Below are 10,320 nucleotides of genomic sequence, written 5' to 3'. Positions count from 1 at the left end.
AGGGAGTATGCGGGCACCACGCAAGCAGTCGAGCAATAGCTGCCAAGGTTTTCAGGGCAGGATTTTACTGGCTAACAACAATAGAAGATGCAAAGGACATAGTGCGTACGTGCGATGCGTGTCAAAGATTTGTAGCAAAGCCTCATTCTCCGGCAGCATAGTTGATGCCAATACCCTTGTCATGGCCTTTCGCTCAATGGGGCCTCGATATGGTGGGAAAATTACATAAGGCGTGGCCAGGAGGATACGAGTATATGCTCGTGGCTGTCGACAAGTTTACCAAGTGGGTTGAGGCAAAACCAATAAACTCGCCAGACGCAGCATCGATGGTAAGCTTCGTCAAAGGTATCGTTTTCCGATTTGGCGTCCCTCATAGCATTGTCACGGACAACAGCAGCAATTTCACTTCCAAGGAATTCAAAACATATTGCGTAGAGGTAAGCATCAAACTACACTTTGCGTCAGTTGCGCATCCGCAAACCAATGGTCAAGTCGAGAAAGCAAACGGTATCATTTGCAATGGCATCAAGAAAAGGTTGATAACACCTCTGGAGAAAGCTCGACACACTTGGCCAGAAGAGTTGCCTAGCGTCCTATGGAGTATACAAACAACACCCAATACAGCAACACAGGAAACCCCGTTTTTCTTGGTTCATGGAGCTGAGGCAGTGCTGCCGATAGAAATAGAACACAATTCTCCGAGAGTGGCGGAGTATGATGAAGAAACTTCGCGAAAAGCACTAGAAGATGATGTCGATGCACTTGATGAGGCTAGAGACGAGGTGCTGTCAAGGGTCACTAAGTACCAGCAAGACTTGAAAAAATTTCATAGTCGACGATTGCGTCCAAGATCTTTTCAAGTGGGCAACCTAGTTCTTCGGCTTACCCAAGATAGTCATGAAAATTTCTAGTCGCCATGGGTAGGACCTTACATCATCACATAGGTGATCGCGGGGGGAGCATACAGGATAGAGGACAATAATACAGGGGTCGCAAAGAAAAACCCGTGGAACGTGGCGCAACTTCGGCGTTTTTACGCGTAGAAGTCAAAATAGAAATATGCATGTAAACATACATTGTACTGAAAAATCTCGCGAGTTTTCAGACGCACTCTTTTCCTTTCAGGGCACCTAGTGGGGCTGAAAGGTTTTTAATGAGACGAGCTCGTGATGCTACAATATAGTAAAGATATTGGTGATAATCTTTTTCTTTGATGGGCTCAGAGGTTTACAAACCCGACAAAATAAACTCGATCTTTACAATATATAGAACACAAATTATTTGTCTTGGTTACAACACCTTGCAAGTAATAAACATACATACTCCTATTAAAAATACTCGGGCGCTAGAGAAGGAAGAAAAAATAAATATACATGGTTCTCGGAATATACATACTTCTCGCAATATAAAAGACGTTTCTTGGAAAAGAAAAATTCGGAAGAAGGGAAAAGTTCATTCATTCCCTATAAGGTCATCTATGTGTATCCTTTCGTTTTCCGTGGGAGCACCCATGGAATCAGCGTAATGGTTGTCGGTGAAATACTCAACATCCATCCGAAGAAGATCTGCAATCATCTTTTCGGCTACAGGCGTTACTTCGTTGTTGATCATGTAGACGTTTCTCCTTCGTCTCTTTAAGTTGGCATGACACCGCTCAGGAGTGTCGGACATATCCAGTTTCGGGTGGCAGATTTGTAACATGATCATAGCAAATCTAGCACCAGCAAGTAATTGAGCCTTCACAAAACCATGGATTTGATCCAAACTTTTGAACTTGTTCATCAACTTCGGAAGGGTTTTTGGCTAAGGATTTTGAGAAAACATGGCGTTGTAAACCATGGCCAGAGTTCTGGTGCAGAATTCAAGGTACTCCCGTACCTGACCAGCTCGATCTTGGAAACACACAATCTGTCGGGTCTGTTCTTCGGAAGCCCAGAAGCTGGAGTTGTTCTGTTGAGCAAGGAGAAGAAGAACTTCAGATTTTGCATCAACGCGTTGATCTTCGGCAGTGGCATCCAAGAAAGGGCCTACCCATGTCACAAACTATAATGAGGACTGAAAAACTCGTACACGGACAGAGGAGAGGAGAACACAAAGGGAAGAACTTACCCGTCATATCCAGGCTCGCGTCGTTCAGCAGCTCAAGCATATACTTTTCTCGGGATGTAGCTTGTAAAGCTTCAGCTATTGCAGAATCTTTTGAGACTAAGGCTTCCTGAGCCTGCTGAAGAGCTACTTTTTCTCGTTCGGAAGATTTGCAGGATTGATCCATGACAATAAGGGACCGTTTCTTCATGGCTTGGAGTTGCTGCCAAAGTTCAGATAATTCCAGGAGTCCAGAGCTTACGCACAAGGAATCGTCCAATAAAACGTTGTCAGCTATTCGTTTGGAGCAAGACGTAGCAGGGGACGCAGGTGATGGCCCAGTATTCTTAGAATAATTATCAAACACCAACTGTAAGAAGAAAAAGAGTCGACATCAATTACCACAATGGCTCATTCCTTTTCATTGATAAGTCGAGATATTTACAAAAGTAGGGATCCATTACAAAAGGTCAACTCCTAGTGAGTCGACATAAATAGTCGTATATCATAAGGATATTGACATCTACCAAAAGAAAGAGAAAAAACAAGGGAGAAAGTTGGTCTACTTGACCTTCGGCTTGGCGGTACTGGAGGAAGCAGCTGGTTTGTATCCGAGGAAGGAGAGAATCTTCTTCGAATGCGGCTTGGCAGCCTTAATCAGGGATTCCCACTTCTCCTTGTTTATCCCCTTCGTTTCACCAGCTTTCACCCAGTCGACGTTCTGCTGGCTTTCGGCAACCAGGGCTATGGTACCTTCAACTCCAATCTTCAAGTTTTCCTGCCGAAAAGTCATCCCAAGATCCTCTTCAGGAATGAAGTGTTTGGCAAGATCAGAGAAGGTATCCGGTTGTTTTTTATTCGGGAAGAAGTAGGGGAAGAGGCGCGTAAATGCGGTCCGCGCATCAACAATACTGCGGCGCGCCAGATCCCTATGAATTTCAAGGAGGGGAAGGGCATCAAGAAGACGATCCCCTTCAGGCTCCTGAAGTTCAAAATCTTGACCCATTTTTCCTGCTGAAACAAAGTTCGGGTTATCAACAAGTATGAGGAGAGTTAATCTTAGACGAGACTCGAGCAAAGTGATCGACAAACTTACTGACAAAACGCCGATTTTGCGATTCTAGGCGAACCAATGATATCCTCCTCACGTGCAATCTGTTGAGTTGTCTTCTCGCTTAAAGCAGTTTCAGCTTGATGGAGTCTCTTTCGAAGATCTCCAATAGAGGCAACGTCCTGCTCAGCTTTCTTGCGAGCTTTTTCGCTTTGCTCAAGATTGACGGTGAGATAATTGGCGCGATTGTTGGCTTTGGCGAGATCCTCTAATAAGGAAACAAGGCAGACGCGTCAAGTCAAAAAATGCAATATAGTATACTCGATGACAAGTAAAAACATCACATATGTATAAAGATTTACTTTTCAAACCTTCGACGATATTACGGTACCCAATAAATTGAGTACCGAGATTGATGAAGTGCTTCATCAGAGGCTGTAGCAAGAGAGGTGATAGAAAGGTTAAGAGGGGAAAATCGACAAATGACGCAAAATAGTTGTAAGGATCCTTACATCATCCAAGGAAGGAGTCGCTGAACTCCCGGCCAAGAAGCCTAGTTCCTCGCCAAGTTCAATCCTCGCTCTTTTCGGTGAGGAGTCTCGATGGCTGACGATAGGAGTCGACATTTCCAAGTCTTGGTGATGAGGAGGCGAGTTTTCTTCCAGTGCACGGCAAGCTTCCGAAAGAACTCAAGTTTGCGATGTGCTTGTTGGAGCAGTCACATTGGCAGGGGTTCTTCTTCTTCGCCACTATCCACAAAAGATAATATGAGAATATGCACAATCAATATATAAAAAGAAAACAAAGGCATGATAGCTTACGAGCTAATGATGGCATCATCATAAGGACAGAAGGCACCCTCTTCCTCAGGAGAAGCATCTTCGGCAGGTGACCCGCTGGGTTTGGAGGTGCCGGAATCTTCAACTTCATCCCTTTTCCTTTTTCTCTTTGGAGAGGCAGCGGAAGGAGGAGAGTGTGCAGATTCGGTAGCCTCCGATTCTGTTTCTTTATCAGAGGAAGCCGCGGATTTGTGAGAACCCGCGACTTCACTTTCAGGGCGAGAAGCGCCCTGATAATCATCGGTAACGATGATCCGTTCGTCGACCTCCCCACCTTCAGGTACGGGAGGAAGATAGGATAAAACTTGGTGGTTCTGCAGAAGAACAAATCAACAACAAGGGATAGTTAAGAAAGACAGAGGTCAAAATTTGAATCAAAGTCGAGAAAGCAAGTTAATCAAGATAGTAGTTGGAAAAATATAAACTCGAGAGACAAGTTACTCACTTTGGGGAGGGCGTTGGTGCCGCTGTATGGCTCCACGCGACAGGAGGTTGGAACTGTATCTTTTTTTGCTCAGCGACGAAAAACGTTGGACAAGCTTCTCCAAATCCTTCAAAGAGAGATCTTTGGATATGCGGTCGACATCCTTCTCGCTAGCATACATCCAAAGAGGGTTTTTGCGAGCCTGTAGAGGCTGCACCCTGATCCTAAGGAAATGCGCAGTAATTTGAACACCTGACAGTTCCTTGCCGCGGGTGTTCTGAAGCTCATGGATGCGCTTCATCAGCGCATATGTCGCCATCTTTTCTTCCTCGGTAGCTTCCGCGTCCCATGAACGGCGCCGAAGGATTTTTTCGCCACCATCAAAGGGCGCGATGTTGTATTCCTGCGAGCCAAGGTACTCCTCGCGGATGTATAGCCACCTTCTGCGCCACCCTTGGACGGAGTCGGGGAATTTGACGTCGAAATAATCGACGTCGGGATGGATACATATAACAACACCCCCTACATTGTAGTTGGTGTTGTGGGAGTTGTTGCGGCGAATGTAAAAAATGTGTTTCCACAGGGCCCAATTTGGATGGGTCCCGAGAAAGCACTGGCAGAGGGTTATGAAGATGGAGATATGGAGGATGGAATTGGGAGTCGGCTGATGTAGCTGCAGCCCGTAAACAAAGAGTAATCCACGGAGGAATTCGTGGATGGGGGTGGACAGGCCGCGGATGAGGTGGTCGACAAACGTTACCCGATAGCCGATGCGAGGTGTGGGGAAGCTCTCCTCCCCAGGGAAGAGCAACCCTTCGTCCTTCTTCGTCAGCCCGAGCTTCTTCAGCATATTGACGTCTTGATTGGAGATCTTGGATCTCTCCCATCCGGAGATCTCAAAGTCCTCCGTCGCAATGCTGGTTTCTGGAGTGGTGTGCCTTGTGAGCCTTGCCCACGGTGGCATCAAAGTAAGCGCTGGGGAGACTGTGGAGGAGCACGGGCACAGGAGCTTGTTGGTTGCAATGGGAGCTTTGGAGAGAGAAAGGATAGGAGCGCGGCGCAACGAAGGGGATTATTGAGGAAGACGATGGTTATTTGTAGTGAGCCACTAAAAACCGCTGCGCCGTTGGATGATGGAGAAATAGATCCAGCGCCTTACACGTGTGACCATGGGTAAAATGGTCTTTTTACTATGAAGTAACTAGACAGGCGCTACAGCGCGCGTGCCAGGGAAAGTGGAGGACGTGTGTCCCCACTTGCATAACGTGTCAAACGATGCAGTGGTGAGGGTTCGCATGGCAGCCAGAGAACAGAACTCGCACCTTCCCAACACAACGACCGTGGCTATCGTCAGCATTGATGTCACCATATGGGAAATTTCAACTTCATTTCTTCCGAAGTTTGGCGACAAAGGAGTTCTTATGATGTAGGCAAAATAATTTCGGAAGCCTTTGATCAAATACAAGTTTTGTTCAAATGCTGGGGGGGGGGGCTACTTTTTGTAGGAAGTCTGATATGGAGTTGATTCAAAAGATAGCAAAGGTGAGCCTACAGCCAAGTATGAATCATTGACTGTAGCCTCGGGGGCTACTCCCATCGGGAGCGCTGGTCGCGCACCCGATAAAGATGGAAGTACTATAAAAAGTTGACAATATAGCGATAAAGATACTAAAAAGGTGAGCCTGCAACCAAGTACAAGCACTTGGTTGTAGCCTCGGGGGCTACTCCCATCGGGAACGCTGTTCGCGTACCCGATGAAATTGAAGAAGTCATGGTGAGCATATTTCGAGTTATGATATAACTCTTCATATACTCCCATCGGGAGGACAAGGTAAAAATATATAAGTCATCATTTGACTCGAACAAATGTGCTATTCCAGCAGCCGAAAAAGGCACTCGACAATATATTCTCAGAGCGCCTCAGTCGCGATTTAATCTCTGAATGCCGCAATACTTTGCGAAGGCAAGACCCTAGGATCCATCCTGTGCGGCGTGGCATCGCACCCGAATGCGCTCTGCTACTTTTTCCGTATCAACAGATGCGAAGAAAAATACTAACTGACGCGTTAGGTACCCGATAAAACATAACTGGAATTCGGTATATGGTAAGACCTTAAGCGGCACATGTCGAATTACGCCAGTATACTGAGATCATGTCCAGGGACTTGATCTTGAAGTAGGTATTTGCGGGATTGCCATGAGAGCAGTTAACTGGTACCTGATCCGTCAGATGAACCAGCCCCAATTACCGTTATCCCTGTACAATATATGATTATCTTATGAAAGTCATTTATTAACTCAAAGAAATCAGGTGTTAATTGTGATGATGGAGATTTTCCCTGGGCTTGCCAAAGATGGTACCCGGGGTTTACTGAAGGCCCACGAGTCGACGACTATGAAGCTTGTAATCTCAATTAGCTAATGATATGGAAAGATAGAATTGTATTAGGAATAAAGAGATTTCTAACTTTATGGGTTGAACTCAAAGAGTCTCCCAGAATCTGTAACCTTGTGTAATACGAAACCCTCGGCTCCACCTCCTATATAAGGGGGAGTCGAGGGACGAAGAGAGCATCGATTTCATTGTCAACATAACCCTAGTTTCCTAGCAGTCGAGTACTTTTCCGGCTGAACCCTCGAGATCTAATTGCCCTCTACTTCCTACGAAAATCCTAGTCTACAATCTGTAGGCATTGAGAAGTCGATACCTTGTCACCATCTGAGTTGGCTAAGTGTCAGTGTGCATGTGCATGCTCGACGAGTATCCCTGTCTTCCAACACTTGGGGGCTCCCCCTCCCCCCCATGTGCACCTCTCTAGTCTTCACTATCCTAGCGACTCTGTGTATGGTCATTCGGGAGAACAGGCGTCCGAAACCCCATCTGCTGAGATCATGAACCGAAAAGTGGACGACAAGATTTGTTAGGAGCATCATGGCGCAACTGCTCACTTCTGTTTGAGTTCTTCATCGCCGGCTTACTTCATCCTCGGTGGCTTAGTGCCTCCTTGTCGATATATGCGGATTTGGCGACCTCGATAACACCAAGGGCGATCTCAACAATGAAGTTGATGCGGCGACATTTTCGATCACGTTGTACGTGCTCCTCATCTTTTACTTTGCATTAGTACTTGTTCCATATTCAGATCTGCTAGTTGTGCTTAGTCTGATGTACATGTTTAATTGTGTCAGTTCATATGTTTATTTCGGTAATTAAACTCACTCATAAATTGCCTAATAATCTAACATTCTCTATTACTTTTTTAAATCTAAGGCCAACAGGTCCAGCTTTATAAATAAAGCAGCATATCGAGGAAGATCTTGTTGGATATATACCCAAGATGCAATAATAAAGTGGTTATTATATATCTTTGTGTTTATGATAAATGTTTGCATACCATGCTATAATTGTATTAACCGAAACATTGATACATGTGATTTATGTAAACAATAAGGAGTCCCTAGTAAGACTCTTGTATAACTAGCTTGTTGATTAATAGATGTTCATGGTTTCGTGATCATGAACATTGGATGTTATTAATAACAAGGTTATGTCATTGGATGAATGATATAATGGACACACACCCAATTAAGCGTAGCATAAGATCACGTCATTAAGTTCAATTTGCTATAAGCTTTCGATACATAGTTACCTAGTCCTTCGACCATGAGATCATGTAAATCACTTATACCGGAAGGGTACTTTGATTACATAGAAAGCCACTGCGTAAATGGGTGGTTATAAAGGTGGGATTAAGTATTCGAAAAGTATGAGTTGAGGCATATGGATCAAGAGTGGGATAGTGTCCATCCCGATGATGGATAGATATACTCTGGGCCCTCTCGGTGGAATGTCGTCTGGTTAGCTTGCAAGCATATGAATATTTCATAAGAGATGATATACCACGGTACGAGTAAAGAGTACTTGTCGGAGAAGAGTTTGAACAAGGTATGGAGATACCGATGATCAAACTTCAGACAAGTAAAATATCGCGTGACAAAGGGAATCGGTATCATATGTAAATGGTTCAATCGATCACTAAGGTATCTTTGAATGTGTGGGAGCCATTATGGATCTCCAGATCCCACTATTGATTATTGGTCGGAGAGGAGTCTCGACCATGTCTACATAGTTCACGAACCGTAGGGTGACACACTTAAGGTTTGATGTTGTTTTAAGTAGATATGGAATGGAGTTTGAATATTTGTTCGGAGTCTCGGATGGGATCCAAGACATCATGAGGAGGTCCGGAATGGTCCAGAGAATAAGATTCATATATAGGAAGTCACTTTCTAAGTTTGGAAATGATCCGGTGCATTTATGGAAGGTGCTAGAATGGTCTAGAACTTTCTGGAAGAAATCACCATGGAAGGTGGAGTCCCGGTTGGACTCCACCACCCTTGGCCGGACAACAAAGGGGGAAGGGGAGAGTCCCTGTCCCTCTAGGTTTCGTCCATAAGGCAGTTTTTGAATTGGGGTCTTATTCGAAGACTTTGGGCAAACCCTTGGGGTTCCACCTATATAATGAGGAGGAGAGGTCGGGGGCAGCCTTACACCTGGCCGCACCATCTAGGCCCCCCAAGGCCGGCGCCCAAGACAGCCCCCCTCTCCCAAACCCTAGCCTCTCTCCTCCTCCATCTTCTCCCTCAGCGCTTAGGCGAAGCCCTGCCGGAGATCTCCACCACCACCGACACCACACCGTCGTGCTGTCGGAATTCCGAGGAGGATCTACTACATCCGCTGCCTGCTGGAACGGGGAGAAGGACATCATCATCAACACCAAACGTGTGACCGAGTACGGAGGTGCTGCCTGATTGTGGCACCGTCAAGATCTTCTACGCGCTTTTGAAAGCGGCGAGTGATCGACTACATCAACAACGAGATCTGTTCTTGTAGGCTTTGGAAATCTTCGAGGGTTAGTCTCATGATCTTCTCGTTGCTTCCATCTACTAGATTGGACCTTGGCTTGTTATTCGTTCTTGCGGTAGGAAATTTTTTGTTTTCTATGCTAGGAATCCCTTCCGTGGTATCAGAGCTGTGTCTATGCATAGATTGGTTGCACGAGTAGAACACAATGGTTTTTGGGCGTTGATGCTTTTGTTGTCTTTAGTTCGTGTACTTTGCATCTTGCATGGTGGGATGAAGCGGCCCGGGTTAACTTTACATGACCACGTTCATGAGACTTGCTCCACGCTCGACATGCAACTTGCATTGCATAAGTGGCTTTGCGGGTGTCTGTCTCTCTCACCATAGTGAAGATTCAATCTACTCTTTCGATTGACAACACTAGTATCACCGTTGTAGTTCATGTTCATAGGTAGATTGGATCTTACTCAAAAACCCTAAACCATGTAAAATATGCAAACCAAATTAGAGGCGTCTAACTTGTTTTTGCAGGGTTTGATGATGTGATATGGCCATGATGTGATGATGAATATGTATGAGATGATCATTATTGTATTGTGGCAACCGGCAGGAGCCTTATGGTTGTCTTTATATTTCATGTAGTAGTATTATTTCAAAGTAGTTGTAATAGTTGCTACATGTGGTGAACAACCATGAAGACGGCGGCATGGACCTTGACGCTACGCCGATGATGATGGAGATCATGCCCGTTGATGATGGAGATCATGTCCGTGCTTTGGAGATGAAGATCAAAGCCGCAAAGATTAAAGGGCCATATCATATCACATATGAATTGCATGTGATGTTAATCCTTTATGCATCTAATCTTGCTTAGATCGCGACGGTAGCATTATAAGATGATCCCTCACATTAATATCAAGATAATAAAGTGTTCTCCCCTCGTATGCACCGTTGCTACAGTTCATCGTTTCGAAGCATTTCGTGATGATCAGATGTGATAGATTCTACGTTCACATACAACGGGTGTAAGCCATGTTGCACACGTGGAAATACTTGG

The sequence above is a fragment of the Lolium rigidum genome, chromosome 3 (assembly GCF_022539505.1).
Source record: "Lolium rigidum isolate FL_2022 chromosome 3, APGP_CSIRO_Lrig_0.1, whole genome shotgun sequence".
Taxonomy (NCBI): Eukaryota; Viridiplantae; Streptophyta; class Magnoliopsida; order Poales; family Poaceae; genus Lolium; species Lolium rigidum.
Note: the sequence above shows the minus strand (reverse complement) of the source record.